Source organism: Rhopalosiphum maidis, chromosome 3, assembly GCF_003676215.2.
Source record: "Rhopalosiphum maidis isolate BTI-1 chromosome 3, ASM367621v3, whole genome shotgun sequence".
Lineage (NCBI taxonomy): Eukaryota > Metazoa > Arthropoda > Insecta > Hemiptera > Aphididae > Rhopalosiphum > Rhopalosiphum maidis.
In genome coordinates, this window is record NC_040879.1 from 2,547,351 (window position 1) to 2,568,222 (window position 20,872).

At 25.4% G+C, this 20,872-nt stretch overlaps 1 protein-coding gene across 1 annotated transcript in view; it reads right to left on the reverse strand.

Annotated features, from left to right (window-relative positions):
• The window catches only part of LOC113560239 (sex peptide receptor), a 223,998-nt gene extending 212,346 nt beyond the window's left edge, over nt 1–11,652 (reverse strand). The window contains exon 1 of the mRNA XM_026966000.1: nt 11,251–11,652. The gene's annotated coding sequence lies outside the window, so the exon portion shown is untranslated. The remainder of the gene's footprint in view (nt 1–11,250) is intronic.
• Between the last annotated feature and the right edge of the window lie 9,220 nt (nt 11,653–20,872).

The window sequence follows — 20,872 nt, forward strand, 5'->3', positions numbered from 1 at the left end:
TTTGAGGAAGTGAAAAAGTGCAAAGTTTAATGTATATAATTTTCGCAATTTAATATGTTTTATAATGTAAATATTAAATAAAATGTATTAAAAATATAATAAAATTAGAAATATCAATTGAATTTGATAAAATTACATTTTAATATTATGTATAATGCATAAAAAATTGATTTTGATGAAATGCTTTAAAGCTTGCAACTGCAGATACACATTTTGAAAATAAATAATTAGAACAATTTAATATATTGCTGTCACATTATTAATTATACAACATACAGCATATTTATCTCGTATTTCAATCCTTTACGCATTCAACATCATTTTTTTTTTTTTAGGTTTCACATATTTTCTTATATGTTTCTGTTTATTTTTATCCACTTTTTGATTTCCAAAATTATGTTAGATAATGCTCTACATTACTTGAATATTGTAAATTTTATCGAAAATCGGTTGGTATTTTTTAGTACTCGGTTCTTGGTTGTATAATAGTTGAATAAACTACAAATATTTTTAATTCAGCGTATTGTGTATAATATAGTTACTATAGTTAGGAAATATGTATGTATATTTTTTTTATCAATTAAATTGAATAGCCCGTTTCAACGACTAGTTATATTTATTTATAATGTATAGTTAAAAGTTTTATAATTCATTATTTTTTATAAAAAACAATTTGTGCATTTCTCATTTCATTCGTTACATAAAAATAAGAAATGAGTAAAATATGTTTTGTTTTAATACATTATAATATATCTATAAACTTAACGAGCAATTTTTAGCACTTACATAAAAAAAAAAAACCTCATATAAAACTGAAACTTATCCAAAACTTAACAATGCGATGTAAAATACATAATTTGTCACTAATAGTCACTACCTAACATTATATCAGAGGTATCGTGAACATTTTTGAATAATAATCATCATTAACTGGAATAATAGGAGAAATTAAATTACAACATTATATTATTGGAAAGGACGTATTTTTGTATCATAATATAGGGGCTTAGCTTCAACATTAGTTCCGGTTGTAACACAATTTATTAAATTAATAAACTAATTTAAAAATTATTTAAATATTATAATATAATATACTATTAGATATTACGCAAATACGTAATTGGGTAAACACTCGTGTAAAGTTAAAACTCCAATGAGCCTGTATAAGTTTAACAGTAGACAATTTTATTACAAAGTCTTTGAAATAAAAATAATAAAAATATAGTAAATCGCAAAAGCGATTCGCTTAAGTTTATGAGAGTTATTTGAAAACCGTCTACTGTTGAGTAAATACGAATAATTTTTCATTAAGTGGTCATCCTCGGAAACGTGTATAATTATCGTAGTCATGTATGAGGATTCGTATGTACGAATTCATTGTATTTCGTAGTGTAACCCGTTTGTTTCTACAGTGGAACATAATATATTATTGTTATTGTAATTTCCAGCGAACAATGTCCAGCGTGATGATTTATAGTAGCCGTTTCATCATCTGTATCAAAGGTGCCTAGCTTTATTGTGTGAGTTTCATGCTTTGCTCAATTTATAAACTGTATATGTACAAAAACTGATTTTTTTCTACAACAAATTCTTCATTTACACTGTTAAAATTAAAAATAATGTTATAATTTATTGTATTTATTTGTGAATGATAGTTATTTTAAATAATTTAGTAATGTGTATATAACAAGTATAACAATATTTTTATTTGAATAATAAACAAGATTAATACCTTTAATGATCAACAAGTTTTTATGGTACAACTTTGTTGAAAATATTATTATAGGTTATTATAATTATTTTATAGTATTATTATAACATATTATAAAACGAACTATAATTTTATACGATTGTTATTTTCAATGATATTATTATTTTTTGTTTAGTTCTTAATATAACTGAATGCATGAAATTGATTTTTTGTGTAAACTTTAATTAATATTGAATCTTTTTTAATGTAATTGAATATTCAAACATTAATAAGCTACTCCATTAAATATTTGCCAAGTAAAAATGTTATTACAAATTGTTAAACCCAATAAAAATTATTATTTCCTGGCACTATAAGAAAATAATTTGAAAGTAATCTATTAATTTAATGGTTTTTTAGCATTTTCCCCTAAATCTGTTAAATAAAAATTATTAGTTAATTACGTTAAAAATTTTACTTTTTTTTAATTTTTACTTGATAAGCTTTATTATACTTATATGTGCCAAATAAACCAAACATTACATTAGTTGAAATAAATTTAAAAATATTATTTTTTAATATTTTATTATGAGAGTTAAAAGTAAAAATTCAAGTAACTTTGAATACATCCAGGTAATTATTATGGAATATCACTAATCACTACATAAATAATCATTTAACTTGTACAGTTATATTTCTTCATTGTTTTTAATGTATTATAAACTTAATTGAAAATGTAAAAGTTCATAAATAATGATTATTCTGAAGATTACAACTGGTAAAATCACGAAAAAAATAAACATAATACCTATTCAACATTTATGAAACGCAAATTATTTAAAGGAATCAAATAAATATTTCACTGACTGATATAAGTGTGTGTTTAAGATAGGATTAATAATAAGTGGAACTGTAAAGAAGAAATGGAAATTCCAATTGACGTTTCATTAGGACATACCTATATCAAGGTAATTTAAATTATGAAACATTATGATTACAATTTATACTATTATATTATGCCATTCGAGGGTTAAAAAATCCAAGATAAAGTCAGTACAGCGCTAGAAAAATAATTGTTAACAGTAATAGGCAAAATAAAAAAAAATATTTATTGTAAATAAACATCATAAAAAGATAGATCTGTTTAAGATAAAATGAAAAAGAAAAAATCAGTTAAAATGATATGTATTACTGATTTATTTAAAAAATATTTATTATAGTGCAGTCATTTTTAATTTTAAATATGTTTATAATGATTTTATATAAGTTACTGTAAAATTTTCACGAAATAAAGGCTGCGTTAAATTCCCCCAGTCACGTATTATGTCAAAGCAGAATATAATATTTATATTTTATACGTATATTTTTCATATAAAATTAGATATTTTTTTGAACCGTAATTAAAATTATACAAAAATCATATCCTTGATATATTAGTTTGAGATACCTGTATATTCTCGGACGAGTTTCTAAAACTACGTAATAAAATGAATGATTATAGTTAACTACCGTTTTAATAAAAAAAGTTTTGGTTTTTAATAGGTCGGAAATACAACTGTTTATATTATATTAAAATATATATAGATATACACATTTATAGTATTCCCTAGTTAAATTTAAATTAATCTATCTCAGTTCTCTACCCAACTAGTCGACTGAAAAATGATACAATTTTGGTCTTGATTAAAAAGTTTCGGTCAGGCTTAAGTAAATGTGATGCTGTGTCTTTGTTTAAAATCAATAGCCCGGTTGAGCAAGGGATTTTAGGTTTTATTTTGGAGCTTTGACCTAAACTAAAAACATAAATACGAAACAAGTATTTCTAGATCTAAGCAACGCATAAGATTGTAGTATCCATGACTCAATAATATTACTTTAAAAACATGTTTCAATTGCAATAACTTAACACATCCATAAAATAATATAAAATTCAAAATAAACACGTCACATATTTATGAATACATCAAATTAAGTATTTGCATGAACATAATATTACGCAACATAATATTATATGAAATAAAAAATTTTCTGTGCATTTTTATTCTTGTAGGTAGGTATTTATTAAATTTAATTAGGACGTATATTATCCTTGAGATATTTTATTTCATCCGTTGTAACTTATAATCCTTAAGTACTTAAAATTGTATCCATGCAATGTATACTGTATTCATGTGAATATAATCGTTGATGAGAAAAACTTAGAAAAAGAGTTTACAGCTTTTCATTTTGTAATACATTTTTGCTAGATTAAGTCACAAATTAATACTTATATCTTAAAATAGACTTCTTGCTTAATAGAACGAGTATGTTTGTGCGATTTTAATAAGTACTGACTTTGACACGCTACAGTGGTGTTCGTTAATTGCTCTTTTCGAATGCGCCATGATTAAACGAAATAAACTTTCAGTACTAGTGCACCTATTGAGTACATATTATAATCGATTTGTTTTCCATGCGTTTCTTTTATACAACCAGAATGCATATTTTGCAAAACAGATTCGTAAATATACAGTAGTGGCACACGCACATTGCATATTCAAAGTCCACTTGCTATTTTCGTTGTGTTCATAATATGTTTTAACTGAAAACATTCGTCTCATAGTTTAGCTGTATATCGTAGTAGATAATATATTATAATCCTCTGTTTTTCTTTCTTTTTAAAAAAAAAAAAATATGTTTAAGTCTTGAAAGGTGATGGAAAATATATGAAAATATTACTATGTTATACTGGTAAAACTATACAACTATTGGATACGTGTACACTGTATTATAGTATATTGCTACCAATTTAAATTAACAGTATATGAGAGTGGTATTAATTCTCGTGAAAAAGTTGTACACAATTACACAAACTCTAATTCTAATGATTATTTGTTGAATTGTATTTAGAGTGTTTACCATCACAGTATAATATTATTCACAACTTTATATATATCGAGTGTAACAAATACGGGACTTAGAAACTTTTACTTTAGTGGAAACTTTGTAATTTAATAACAATAATTTTCTTTAATACAGTTCAAGTGTAATTTATAAATTATATAACTAGGATACCTTAAATTAATTATTTATTACAATAGACATTTTAATGTTATTATAATAGAGACCGTTCATTATTGTGTTTACATTAATAGTATTTATTATATATCTGTTCACTTAAAAAAACTTTGGTTGGAAGCCAAATTGAACAAATGTATTTTAGCTATGTGTATATACAAAAAAAAAAAAACAACATCAACAACAACTTGGACTTTTCGAGCAGTGTCTAACAGTTCAACACAATTTAAACATCATTGAGTATACTGGTCTATTGAATGGAAAATCAAAGTACCTACAATATTAAATTAAATCGTTTTACGTAAATATTTATGTTATTTTCAAATAGTGTCCTTTATTCACTGTTTTTTCAATATAAATTTATAAAGCTTTCTAAAAACTAGTTTTTTTTTTCAAATAATACGTGGAAGGTGATTGCCGAATAAAAAGCACTGGAAAAGTTAATGACTAATTACAACTTATTACTTTGTCAATAACCAAGTATAAAGTTGAAAATTTAAAAACAAACGATTTAAAAAAATTATACTATGTTTATTCTTTTTAACAAATACATCAAACCAATTGGTTAAATAAAAAAAATAATATTATTATTTGTTTATTTTTTATTTATACGATTTGTTTGCTTGTCCTTTGCTGGAATGAGCCAAATATCTCAGGGGTGTCAATTGAAATTAGTAAAGTTCTAAAAATAATATTGAAAGAAATTAAATTAAATTAAAACGTATTTTTATGTGAATGTTCTTTTTTATGTTCATAAAATACATAAGATATGAAAAAAAAAACAAAGTTTTATTTTAAATATACATATAAGTACATCATTTTAAAAATGTAAATAAAATGATAAAAATATGTTTTATTATAAACAATAATTAATAAATTAAATTATCATATTAATTATCTGAATAATCTTTATTTACATAAATAATAATATTTTATTAAATAGCTACAGATATTTTGATATTGCCACGGGGGTTTTAATTTTCAGTATTATTAGTTTTTTGAATTGTAATACAAATTAAAAAATGATATTAGTGTAAAGATTATATTATAAGTTTTTAAATTCGACAAATATAATTGTGAACAACTGTAAGAATTATGTTATTATTTCAATTGAAAAAATGACAAGCTAATATTTTTTTTTAGTTGAAAAGGAACTCAAGAAATGTTGAATGCCATTTTAAACTTGAAGAAGATAAAATGTCTAATATACGAAAATAATTGTCTAAAGATTATCGAAATGGTCATAAGTACGATATTTAAGTATTAATGGTATTGTTTTTGATATTTCCTAAGAAGATGATATATCAAGTCAATATTAACAATTTAATTATATTTTCAAATAAAAGACATGTTGGGGGCGATCATTGTGAGAAAGCAGAAGGTTATAAATTTATTAATATAAAGATTTTCCAGAATAATCTATGACATTTTGAGGAATACTTATTAAAAACTTTGAAGCTTAAAAATGTTTTAGTGGCCTTGAATAGTATTTGTTTATCTTGTGCGATTTATGGTATATTGAATGTTCATTAGACAATAGAAGTAGAACAAACAAAATTATTTTTCGAAAAAAAAAAAACAACTATACAATTACAAAGAGAACCTGTATTTGTATATTACATTATATATGAATCGTCTAACTGTAAGTTGAACTCTAACATAATATTATACTGATATATATCTTGTTTGCGTATAGGTTAATATGGAATGTTTGATGTAAATAGTTTAATTTTTGAATAAAAGCTGATAAATTATTCTGGTATAGCCGGTATAGGTACCTATAGGCACTAATAACACGAGTTTCAGATTTAAACATTGTGGCATCTAGTTCTAAAACCAAGTTAAACAATTTTTTAATTAGTTGAACACCCATTCTACAAATTAAACATTTACATCGAATCCATGTTTTCTAATTATATTTCTGGTATTTGTAACTGATCTGTCTATTGTAATTAAAAACGCTTTTACAATTATAGAAAAATAATGTATAATGTATTGTCACGATTAATCGAAATAATGCAAATGGAAACGTCACGAAAATGCATTAAAATTAAAAAGACATAAATAATAATGTACGTATACATCTATATCGTCGAATAATACCCATATTGTATGGCGTTGTTTTAACTTGTTTTAAAAGTAATGTTGGGCACACATACAATTTATAATTCATGGTTGATTTTAAATGTCCCACATTAAACTTCGCCGTGTAAAGCAGTAAAATAATCAATGAAAATAAGATACCACTGTCTGAAAAATCACATAATAAATGTCGTGCAAGTTTAAAACAAATTATAATGATATATTACGTATACGGTATACATATGTGAATTGTGATGAGACTGAAAACAGTGGCTACTTATATAGAGGCTACATGTGATTTAAATAAATACCTCAAAGACTTCAGGCACTGAAAGTGCATTTCAGTTTATTATGTTTAACATTTTAATAAAATATTGTTATAATATGTTAAAAAATGTTGTCCAAATACTAATACATGTATTGTTATTTGCCACGGTCTTTTGGAATGTTTCATATTGAAAAACTGTAAGTATTGTTTCAGTAAACTAAAATAAAAATTATTATGAACGTAATTTTTTAACTATTGTACATGTCAATATATAAGAACAAAAAATTCAATATTATAATATTATTCATAATACTATTGCAGCTTTTGTGTGATGTATTTTTTTTCATTTAGATATTATGTTACTCTCACAAGTGGACAATATCAGGGTAGCAGTTTTGTTTTCGACCGCCCTAGTTTAATTTCAATCGTAAATAGACGAAATTAAATACGAATATAAACATATATACCTTATTAAATTGTATTGCCGTGCCATGTAGAACGAACTTGGAGTAAATAATAAAATGTAAAATACCTACGTTTAAATGTATTACCTACCAATGATCTAAATAAATGTTCACCAAAGTATAGAAACTAATCGTATATTAAATTGGCTAAATAATCATTAAAAAAAAAAAAAAAAACAAACAAACAATAAGAAAAGCCCTTTTTCAAGCATAGTTCGATTAAAATAGAACTAATTTAATTTTCTAAACGTCTTTAACAAATTAACTACTCACAATATTACCTTGAATATAGGAAAAGTTAATATAATTAACAATATGATATTTATACTGTTTACTTATGTCCAGTATTGAGTTAAAATAGCAAAAATAATATCTAGATAAAATATATTAGATTACCAGCTAAATAATAAATGTGATATGATCGATATGAAGATGAGATATTCAATTTTTATCTAGATAAATAATAATATATAGATACAACTTTTTTATCTAAATTTTTATCTCACAATAGTTAATTTTTTTTTGATAAATGACATAACAGGAAGGCGTATTTTGTGTTAAAAATATGTTAAAAAAAAAATACGTATAAAATACACAACTAGATTTATCTAGATATTTATGTAGATTTCCATAATTTTATTTGAATCTTAGATACCAATAAATAAGATACTAATTTTTTTATTTATTTATCTAGATGAGATGCAAGTACTTAATTTATATTTAGATAGATACATTTATCTGTATAACAGTCAACTACACTGCAGTTAATTCAAATCCTAGATCTTAGATTCAATTATACGTATTATACATTTATAATCTTGTTATATTATATATTATATTTTATTTTTACATCAATTACTTTATTTAGATATAGTTATCAAAAGTTATTTTATTTTTATTGTATAACAATAGAAACAATATAATTGAACAAATAAATTACTTATTAATTTGATACTAGCTAACTATTGGTAAATTAACAAATAATCCGTTCGAGTAAATTATTTATTTATTTATTTTTAATAATTTGAGTCAGTATCTAGTATTATAGATATTCAAGTTTAATTGTAACGATTTTTCAATATTTATGATAATTCAAGTACGTATATAAGATATAACCGAGCATGATATACGGCAACTAACGTGAAAAAGTTCATTGGAATTAAAATCACTGTTCTCTTGAAAGTTTTGTTGATGAAAACTGTACAAAAGAAATATGAAACACCAAAATAGATAGAGACAATTCACACGATACAATATAAAAATATAATATGTGCGTATACTATACAGGATATTACGTGAGTCTTAAATATTTTCTACAAGAAATCTCTTAACGTGCTTAACAATAATAATTCATTATATTTTTGGAAATTTTTTTCTTTTACAACTTTAAGGATATATATTTTTATTAAAACAATTGTGTAACAAATTTTAATAAATAAATAAATGATATGTAAATAAAAAAAACTTATTAACAACTGACAAATATTAAAACTCGAAATAATATTATAATCAAATCTGATGTTCTATAAAAAAAAAAAAACAATTATAATATTTAAGTTAAATTATTAAAAAAGTAAATGCATGTACACACTCAACATTTGTATAGCGTAACATATAATATATTATGTATGTACATATTTTTAAAACAGTAAATTATTAATTTAATACTTAACCAATAATAATTGATGAACATTAACGTTATATTTATTTTTGATTCAAAAAAACAATTTAAAAAACAAAAAAATCATTGAACTGTAAATGTGTGTTTGTTCACAAGTCACTAGTAGTATTTCTTTAGGCTTAAAATATTACCACACAAATAGGTCAAGTTTTCTATCTAAAAAGTTGCTATACATATAGAAACTTTTAGGAATTTCTTCTGTACCCAATAAGGTGGTGACAAACACACGAATATTTACCCAAAAAGAAAAACTACATAAATGAAATACCAACACATTCCTATATTGCCTACAATTTTAAATATTACAAACAGTAAATACCATAAATGGTTGTTTGTAATTTTACCGCAGTAAAGTATTGTTTTAAATATCCTATTATTATAATTTTGTAATTTTGATTATCTTCTTATGGTGTAAATAAGTTTAAATTAAAAATAAGAAACTTAATATATAATAGGATTTTAAGTACCTCATATTGTGTATAGTGAATATGTTAAATTTGATAAATCATTGTTTATAAATAAATGATTCTGAGCAAAGAAACGATGGAAATTAGTGGATTAGCTTTTATTTCTAAGAGAATTTATGTGTTATTTTACTATACTTAATTTTCGTAATTTAATGGTTTAACTCATTAATTTATTTTATATTATATTAGTACTAAGTTATGAATAGATGATTTATTTAAACTTATCATTACTACAAATATGTGACATACCGTAAGAAAGGTACAGTAAATTACTTTAAATTAGTCCTAATATTTTTTATTTTGAATTGTGCGTGAAAAATACTAGGTTTTAAAATGAACGTTTTTTAAATTGCAATAAAATAAGTAAAAACCTTTACGGAATATCGTATTTTTTTTTTAATATAAAATTTTTTCAAAATTTGCACATAAAACTCGTAAAAACTATTAAAAACGAAATACTTACTAAAAAAAAATATTAAATGCAAGTAAATAGCATGAAAAGAGCTAACATGTTTTCATAATTATATCTTGCTTAGAAATTACAAAAGTATCTAAATAGCAATGATTCTGATTTAAAATTTAAAAACAAAATAGATTTGGTCCTAAAACCGGTGTCGCGTAAATATTTTGCTTATTTTCGCTTTTACTAAATTAACATGGAATCGATACAAAGTATATTTTTTTTATATTAATGGATCGTTTATTGACCATGAAAAATGAAATGTTAAATATTATTATTACAAATGTTTTAAAAGTAAAAAATTTCCGAAATAATTGTGTGGAAAAAACATAATTTTTCCAAATGTAAAAATTGTACAATCGTTATAATTTACATAATAAACATAACGTAAAATGTATACTATCATTATGTAGATTAAAAAATAATAACATTGAAACTATATGTATTTTCAGCAATGTTTACCATACAAATCTGAAACATTACATTTTATGATTTTTTCCTGCCAACACGATTGCTAAACACGCATTTTATAAATAAATTAAAATCGAACTACTACATTATTATTATAATTAGGTAAGTATTATAACTTACAAGTGCTATAAAGGGCGAGGGATCTATATTGGCTATCCAATTATGTGGACCAACCTATTTTTATTTATTTTTTTTATTTTACTTACACTTTTCGGGCGATTAAAACTAAGAGAAAAAATTAATATACATCACGGCACGTACATAAACACGGCCGAATCTAGTTAAATGAGCATCGTTTTAAAATACTAATTAGAATCTTTTCAAAAAATAAAAGGTAAACGTGAGCCTGTTTTTAATGTCTTGACTGATTTTAGATTAACCGTGTATGGAATCGTTAGTTTTTTAGCTGCGTAAATAATATGTGTTGTTAACCGCGCACACACGTGGCGTGATATTTTTACAACATAATATATACACACAAAACATGATAATTATTAACAGTAACAGGTGATTCGATAGGATAATAATTATAATATGTGTAGTATTCTGATACCTATGTCTAATTAAAATATACGAAATCATACCAATACATTATAATATAGGCACTTACCTCGTGTGGACAGTGGAAGTGGAGTCCTCCGATCTCTGATAATGTGCGGTAGTCCTGTTCGACTGTTTTCGGGGTTTTTGAGGGGGGTGGGCGAAGGCGATGACCGGGAAATAAGCAAGAAACGTACGAGGGACTACGTGAATATTGCGGTGAAATTATTTTTTGACCGCGTACAACTGCAGCTAACCGACGGAAACGGCGTGGGAGTGACCGAAAATCGGACAAGTCGGGATTTTTATCCGGAGAAAATTTGGAAACGGTAGAAAATAAATGAAAATTTTTCTTGGATTTTTATTTTTGTGTTCAGTGGAACGAGAAAAAAAATGTTTTGTTTTTAGGCGTAGGTATTATTTTTTTCTGTCTCTCGTATCGTACGGCGGAGACGCGAGAAGAACCGTTGGTTGCGACTTGTGCAGCGGACGGGCGAGAAGGGATGTCGCCGGCACGGGGCAAGACACTGAGGTTTTGTGATCGCCGTGGCTTTCGGGTTTTCCCGTTTTATACTCTCGCGGCGATTATTTAACGGTCTGTAACGCGAGAGCGCGCGACTCCGACGCGTTGTTGTTGCCGGCAATCAATACACGGCGCATGTGTGTGCCCGCCGCCGCCGCGCCGCCGGCCAATTTACCCACACACGCGAATAATATATATATCGTCTTATCACCATAATAATAATAATAATAATAATAATAAAAACAACAACAACACATGCCTACCTACTTATACCGTGAATGGCTACCGACAGAGGTTACGGTATGTCGGCTAACCGCGGTCGTTCCGCGGTAGGTAGGTATAGGCAGAGATAATGATGATGACGACAATTATTTAATAGATCGAGTGTGTCCGCGGCGCGCAGTGCGTTATTATTATTTTACAAACGAATTTTTTGACGACGCAATACTACGCATATATATCTACCCAACGTAATTCCCATCGAATTTTAACAGCGACTATAGACGATAAATTATTATATTTTTTTTCAACTGACGTTTGTCATAATAATATCGCTATATAGTGTCGTCTAAACGCGTACCTACAGAACCGCGTGGAAATCATATCGTATTTTTAACGATTGCCTATTATCAAAGTTTGTGATGGACACGGTGATATTATTAACGCCTATAATATCTATTGTGATAATAATATTACGTACCTGCCACTGCCACCGTCGTGTCGATTAGAGAAAAATAACGAGAACAAACTAGATGAAGGACTTGACATTTTGGAAGTGGAAATCGTTATATTATTAATATTTTCAAATCGCGTAAATTATATAGGTAACTTAATAATAACATGATACTACATACACGTAACATAAAGTGTGAATCATACACAACGATATACTGTAAGTATATTATCTTGTCAGTGGCGCGGTGAACAAAAATATTGTTGGAGGCAAATATTTTTTTCAATAGCCGTCTCAACTCTCGAATTGCCCACATTTGGGCTTCCTTTGTACCTTTACCTCTCCCTTAAAAAATAATCTTATAAGTGACAACAGTTCCAAGTTCAGAAAGGGAGGATGGAAATTGTCACTAACAGAGAGTTTGTAATCGCCTAATAATTTATTACGATATAAATTAATGTAATACCACGTAATAACATAATTGTATTTTGTGTTATTATTAACGTATTAAATCAGTAGACTCGATACTTTCGCCAAACATTAATTTTGCGTTTTATACGTCATGCGATAAAATTTTCAAAATATTTTGATCATTTTAAGCTATCTATAGACATTCATTTTTCTATAGTGTATTTAAAGTTAAATTGATATTATTTTGTTTTTTTTTTTTTTTTGTTTGTCAAAAGCTTGATTATTTATTATAAGAGTTCCTATTCATGGTTTTTACATCCGTTAAATAATATTAAAATCAAATATTGAAATTATTTTGATGAGCGTGTTTCAAGTTAAAATGCTGAGACAATTCATCAAAATTACGAAAAGTTGCAAATTATTTTATTGTTTATTAGCATGTAATTTTAATACCTGGGCCCTAGGGTATTAACTGAAGGCTGAAGCATGAAATTGATGACCCGGTTTCTCAAAGTTTTCCTTATAACAATTAAAAAATATCAAAAATTCTTAGTTAATATTTGTTTTATAAGCGTTTAAAGTTCAAATTTTCAACAATGTCTGAACAAAAAATAACGATATTTTACGACATTATCTATATTATATTTTAATAGGTAATTTTTTGTTAAAATTTTCATAAAACAGATAATATATTGAATCATCTAAAATAACTATTCGTAATCTTTGCTATGGAATTTAGACCTTACTCTTACACAACTCGAATAAGAAAAGTATAAATTGTATTTTTATCTTTTTCGTGATACTTTTAACAATTGATAACGACATATTAGTTTATAATGAAAGCTTTCTAAGTATGTTCACGGTTTCAGTATGATTGATGTAATTATAGACTTGCGTTATATTTTTTATTTAATTAGAACTGATGATACTTTACCTGTACCACATAATAATGTTCTCGATCTGTAAAACAAAAATATCCTTAAAATTTAACAATGAAAATATAATATAGAAACTGTAAGAAGATAGTTATCTTCTAATGATAATTCTGAAAACAGTTAATAGTAAATTGGATTGCATTTAAAGTAAAAGTAGAAATATTTTTTTATATACATTGAAACTACTTTAATATTAAGCGAATTACACAGTTAAAATAGTATTATATACAATTTAAATTAAACAAAAGTAAAGTAAAATTTTTAAAACTTGTTTTAAAAATTACGTACATTTTAGGTATGTATATTGTATACATAAATAATAATAAAAAAATCATCTTCAGAGTAAATTTTAAGGACTGAGACGAATATGTGTAAGTATAACATTATTGTACGTCGTTGCTTATTTCACTATATACCTACTATTATAGTATTTTGTACAATGATATGTATTAAGAAAATATTCCAGGAAACTTGTATGATTCTGTAGGTACATTACTAAAAGTTATTTGTTGTTCACTTTTTTGAACATGTATAGTTAAAACTACATATTAGCATTCGAACATCGAATTAGAACCCTAGTAACAACAGCCGGCTATATAGGTTAACGTGCACTTTTGTGAAAAATTTCCGGTAAATCTTCAAACGAACAAAGTTTTTAAAGCACACGCACAGTGGTCATATTACACGGCCGTGGAAGCAGTTGTGGCTAGCGATATAATCGTTTGAACGAAATGTTCCAGCGGTATAACGTATATAAAGACGAAATAAAAACATTTCCAGCTCACGCACACACACACACACACACACACAATAATATAGGATCGCATATATAGTCCTCCCACGCGAGTATACCTCAGTCTTACACAGCCACTCCGGTAAACTCTAGACCCGAACGATAGCCACCAACCCCCTATTATACGACGACGTTATATTGCGTATTACGACGTACATCATATACTTATATAGCCACCTTAGGTGTAGAGCGTGGGCCACGTATATATACATATCACGAAATACGCGTACAGTATAACAAAATAATATTCGTTTCAATCGGCCGTTCGGTATATTATATAATATTATTTTATATTTTTCGATGATAACGATTAACGCACGTACGACCACAGCACGATCGCGGATCGTGACGAGTATATTATTATTATCTACTCTGAAATCTGACACTTAAATATTCCAAACTTTGGAATACCGTCGCCGATTTATATCGCATATTATATTTATTTTTTTTGACTTGGTATTAGGTAATATCATATTATTTTTATGACGGATCTATAACTTAGCCGTGCGAATGTATGATTGGCATAGACACATAATATTATGATTTTAGTAATGACGTAGAATTTTTCCCATTTCCGCCGAAACAGATATTGTGCGACGTAGTCATTTTCAGTTATTACCATTACAAAAATACGATTATATCGCGTCAGTGTATGCGTACAGTTTAAATAAACTTTATTAATATTTCAAGATTTGGCGACTGCACTTGTCGACGCCGCCCGAGGTAAGTTCCTCGTTTCATCTCTGACAACCATTGATCTCAAGAAGGGGGGTAGTAATAATCGGCGGACGGATTATGTGCAGTGACACAGTGAGGAGTACATTTCGAAACCCCAAGGGCAACGTGTTCAAATGACGTATACCACATTCGCCCGCCCGTCAAGTGTGCGGTAAATGGAATTTGTCTTTGGTTGAGGAGGAGACAACAACTTTATATTTTTTAAAACTTAAGCCAAAATATTATATAATTGGTGGACCAATTATAATAAATTATAAAATACATTTTTGTACCATATGGAAAAATCGTTTACCACACGCGCCAATGATATAATACTATTAATATTAAGTAATAAGTACCTATTATAAGTACGCTAGTATGTCACTCATGTTTGAATATAGTTATATAATTTACAAAGATTCAATCAATAATTTAACGAAGCAACGTGGCCAACAAACAATGACAATACAATAAAGAAAACGATTCCTCAAAGCATTCTACTGATTCAACAGACCAAAAAACTTATTCTTTTTAATCTTTATTTTACCATTTTTATGTTTTATTTTTAAATTTCTATTATGTTCGTATGAAAACGGTTCTCTAATTACTTGCGAGAATACTATAAAACTTGTTTTTACCTAACCTCAATCACAGTGGAGTATTTTTATCATTTACATTCATTAATCACTATATTATATTGTACAATTTAAAACAAAATATAAATACTTACATATATTTGAACATTTCAAAGAATAGTATTTAAGGATATTATACATTTTAATACCCATGAAATAGTTTTAAAAAACAGCCAATTTTTAAAATATAAATCTAAATAAGATAAGGTAAAATTATACAGTTAAAGCAATATGGTGGTGAATTAAAAGTTAAAGCAAATGCAAGCGGCTAACAATTTCAGCATTTAAAAATTACTATCAAATTAGTTAACTTGTTCATAATTATTTTTGATATTTTTATGAAATAAAAAAAATAACATTTAAAAAGTACAACAATTTTTAATTAATATATTTAATTGTGTTTTTAGTAATCACATAAATAATAACATATAGCTACACTAGTCACTTAATATAAATTAAATTTTTTTTTTTATTGTTATGATATAGGTATCGTACATTTCAAAGTATATTTAATGAATAAGTTAATTTAGTTTTCACAAATCATGAGTATTATGCGAGGTTATTCACCAAATGACATTATCTGTATTATTATTTTCTACACACAATGAAATCTTAACAATATTTAGACAAGTTCCTGTTATAACAAACCTTTTCTTATTGTTCTACCTACGTGGTATATCTGGGTATTGACTTAAAAGTTAATAACTGTAATAATAATAATATTAAACAGTATAAATAATTATATTATATGATTGTTTTGGGGCTGAAATTAGCAGAAAAATAAATCACTAACACAAATAGAAGTAAATTAAATTAATATCCTTAAAAATAGTAGCTGCTAAAAAAATGTTTTTCGTATGCCTTGATTTATCATTGAGCTCATATTTAACACATTTATTACTGCGTCCTACCTACACTACGTAGCATATTTTCCGATTTTTTCTTTTTGAAAGTAGGTACACTCGAAATTATAATAATATATTATGTATTTCTATTACTGTATTAAATACTATTCATTTTATAATGCCACGGGTGCTATTTTACTTTAGTGAAGGATCTATAGAGCCTAACTTCTATTTATGCAAACTTAACACAGTTATGCGTTTTTTAATTTTGATCATATTTAAAAAAAAAAAATATTTAGTCTAATTTCGTCAACAACAAAATCTTATTACACGGTTGGTATAATAATATAATTTCATAGCCATAGGGTTATTTTAATTAAATACAAATGTATAACCAGAAAATGACGTTACCTATACAACACATAATATAAATGTAAATTATCTGAAATACAGCAAGTTGTTGTAGTATCAATTTTTGACAGTTGCTAATAAATAATAAAAGTTACAATAAAATTATAAACAATTAAAACAGAAAAAAAAAGGACAAAAACATTGTTGTTAAATTACGATTTATTAAGATGCCCCTATTGCCCCTGTATAACTTATGTCAGGTAGACTCACCCAAGTAAAAAAAAATGTAATTTTATTCGTGTATAATTACTGTACATTAATTGTAATTTTAAATTTAATAATTTAATAATAATAAAAGTAAATAAATGGTAATTTATGCATTTTTACGAGCCCGCCGTTAGGTTAACAAACGAAATTATTTTTTATGAAAATTGCCGCAGAGCCCTTTTTAGATTTTAATACAAATATAATCTTAGTGAATATTTTGACACATTTTTTCAAAATTAATAAATTCTATCAACAATCCTCGATGTTAATTATTTCCCCTAAATATTAAAGTAATAAATTAAATGAATACATTTAATTAAGCTATAAATATATAATATCATAATATAAAATATTATATTTTGCTCGTATATTATAATATTATATTTATAACGTTTACGTTTACATATAAAATTAAAATCTTATAAACACAATAGTACATATTTACAAAAAAACATTTATTTTAGTCAAAATAATTAGATAAATAACGGTACACAGGTACTTAGATAAATATTTATAGAGGAGAACAATTGGATTATCAGTAACATAAGTATTATATATATATAATAATACAACAACCACATAACTTTAAGTACAATAATCAACTAATTGTTAAATTGTTACTATTAAATAGTACTTAAATACCTATTTCGTAAATGTTTTGAAGCACTTCAATTCATATAACACATAAATAAATGTTTTAGTTATAAAGGCAATTTATATATTTTTGATAATTTTTTAATAAAAATGTATGAACTTAGAAAAAAAAAATCAATTCTTAATGAAGCATCAAGTATAATCACTTTTCAGTGAATGAATTGATAACTGTTTATGGAAAATTTATACACGTATACGTATATTGAACTATTGATAAATGAACATTTGATGCTTTGATTTGACGGGAAAACGTTTTCTAATATAAAAATAAATGACTATATATATGATCATTTAGGCAATACGAAAGGTGCTCAGAATAGTTTAGTAATATCATTCGATATACCTACGATAAATAAATATTCGATGTAATGATTGATAACATTGAAAACGAAATTGGATATTCTTGTTATAATAAAATTATCAATACAGTTTTAATCGTTACTAACATAAATTTAAAAATTATCATAATAACTAATAATAATACCCACGGTATTTAAACCTTAAGTATAATATTATAGTTAGTATTTATCTTTATCAATTTCTAGTATAATATAACGGTGGCCCAAGTAAATGAAGAATTATAATATTTTCAACAGAATAAAATCTTAATTTAATAGAAAATTATACATAATGGTTCATAGACAAAGTTTTAAGACGGTCCCGCCGTTATTTTATTGATTGTTCTCAATACACGTTCTGGTTAAATATTATGATCGTGATTAAACTGTGAACTCTACTGTGTATACGGTGTTGTTAAGTAAAATTCAATCATTTTTCACTTAAAATTAAACCTACATTAAAACTTTTATTAATTTTAAGGGATTTCGAGCAAGATTCTGACAATGTATGCCAGACAATTTTTATATAATCAGAATAGTAAGAACATTTTTAATTTCTCGCTGTGCATTTGAAAATAAAATCTTAAGACAAACCCCCAGAAAAATATTTATACATTGACTTTAGAATATACTTAACACATACGAGTGCTACATTAGCTTATATCCCACTAAAACAAGTTATACACTTTTAAGAAACACTTCTAGATTATGCGATTACTTGTGTCAAACGTAGATAATATTATTTTTAAGTTATTTTAGGGATATGTTTATCGGATACCAGATTGGAAGGTGCAAAAACTAACATTTTTTATTTAAATACGAAACTGTAATTTTTTTACTAGCCAAGGATTTCCAATCACAAACAATTACATCGAAGGTTGATGTAGACACTTTGTAAATCTGATTAGTGAGTACACACAATATTTATATTATTTTTATTTAAAAATGTATTACAAAAATAATTATATTTAATTTAATAAAAAAATAACTAATACAATGGTGAGAAATCATTGAAATTTATTTGTTCTATTATGTGTTTATTAAATATACATCATTCAACACTTTGGGAGTTCGTCGATGGATTGCAAAATACACACAATTTGGTATAACTAAACAAGGACAATATTTGCTTGGTGAGAAGCCACAAAAAATATAGATTGTGCAAAGAGAATTAAAATATTTCTTGAAAATAATTAAGACTCAAATGACAATGTACATTTTCTTAAAGGCAAAGCCCATAACTTAGGTACCGATATTATAAACATGTTTTATTCATTTATTGTATTACCTAACTATATTATAATTGAATACATATTACAATACTAAATATTTAAAATTATTATTATAGTATTAAAAATAATAATTAAAATTATCACTTGTCTATTATATATGTATATGTAAATATAAAAATGATTTAATGTGTATTTGTTATGAAAATTGGATTTTTATTTTTTGTTTTAGATTTTGCTATTAATCCTTCTTCTATTTTAGTTTTCATTCTTTTTATGACCAAGCATAATAATAATGATATGAATGTATTCTATTCTTACTATAATGCAAATAAATATTGTAACATATCATACTTTTACATTAAAATGTAAAATTTTTATAGATCATTATTTTATGTACATTAAACCTTTATTTAATATTTGTAATACATATATATATATATATTATAAATAGAGTTAGGATTAATATGTAATAAAGTATATAAATATATATAATGTAATTAAAATGGCCAAATTATTTGTATACAATTTTAAATCGAACCATACAATATTCAACTAAAATATATTATTTTTTAAATATAATATTATACTAAATACAAATGTTTGGAACTTTAATTAATTACAATTGTTTTTAATATCTATTCTAATAATTGAAAAGTAAAAGAATGGCAAAACATAATTATATTTAAAATTTTCAAAATTTTACGGAGATTTTATTTTAATACTAACACTAATACTAATCGATTATTTTACAAGAAATTCACGTTTTCCAAAGCTGTTATTTTACTAAGCGAACAATTCAGTTCTTGTCTAGGTTTGATTAGGATTTAGGCCGATTTAATATAATAGGTCTATGAATTTTAAATTGATATTCCATGTTTAAAATCTGATACAGATTCAATATTTTGAATTTCTTCGTAATACAAGCAATAACAAATCATGAATTTTAACCATGTCCAATGTCTCACCTTGTTATTATCTGATCTGGAAGTAGTTGGATGTTTGGATGATTATTTTTAAATATTTCAATACTACTTATTGGAGATTTTAAAAATACTTGTTTTGTAGTTGGTATTAATAAATCAATTTTGGGAAATTCACATTTCAGCTACACAGTATAAGGCATGAATCAAACAAGTAAAGTGTATTGTTTTTAGATACAAAACTTGCGAAACATTTTCCGCTATAGCCAATAAATACATGTAGCTGTGCCTGTCTTGAAAAGTAAAACTTGTTCACCTTATACATTACTTGGCCAAATTAAACTAATCGAATCGTTGAACAATTTTGCTACTATTTTATGGTGATATTTTTTTAAATG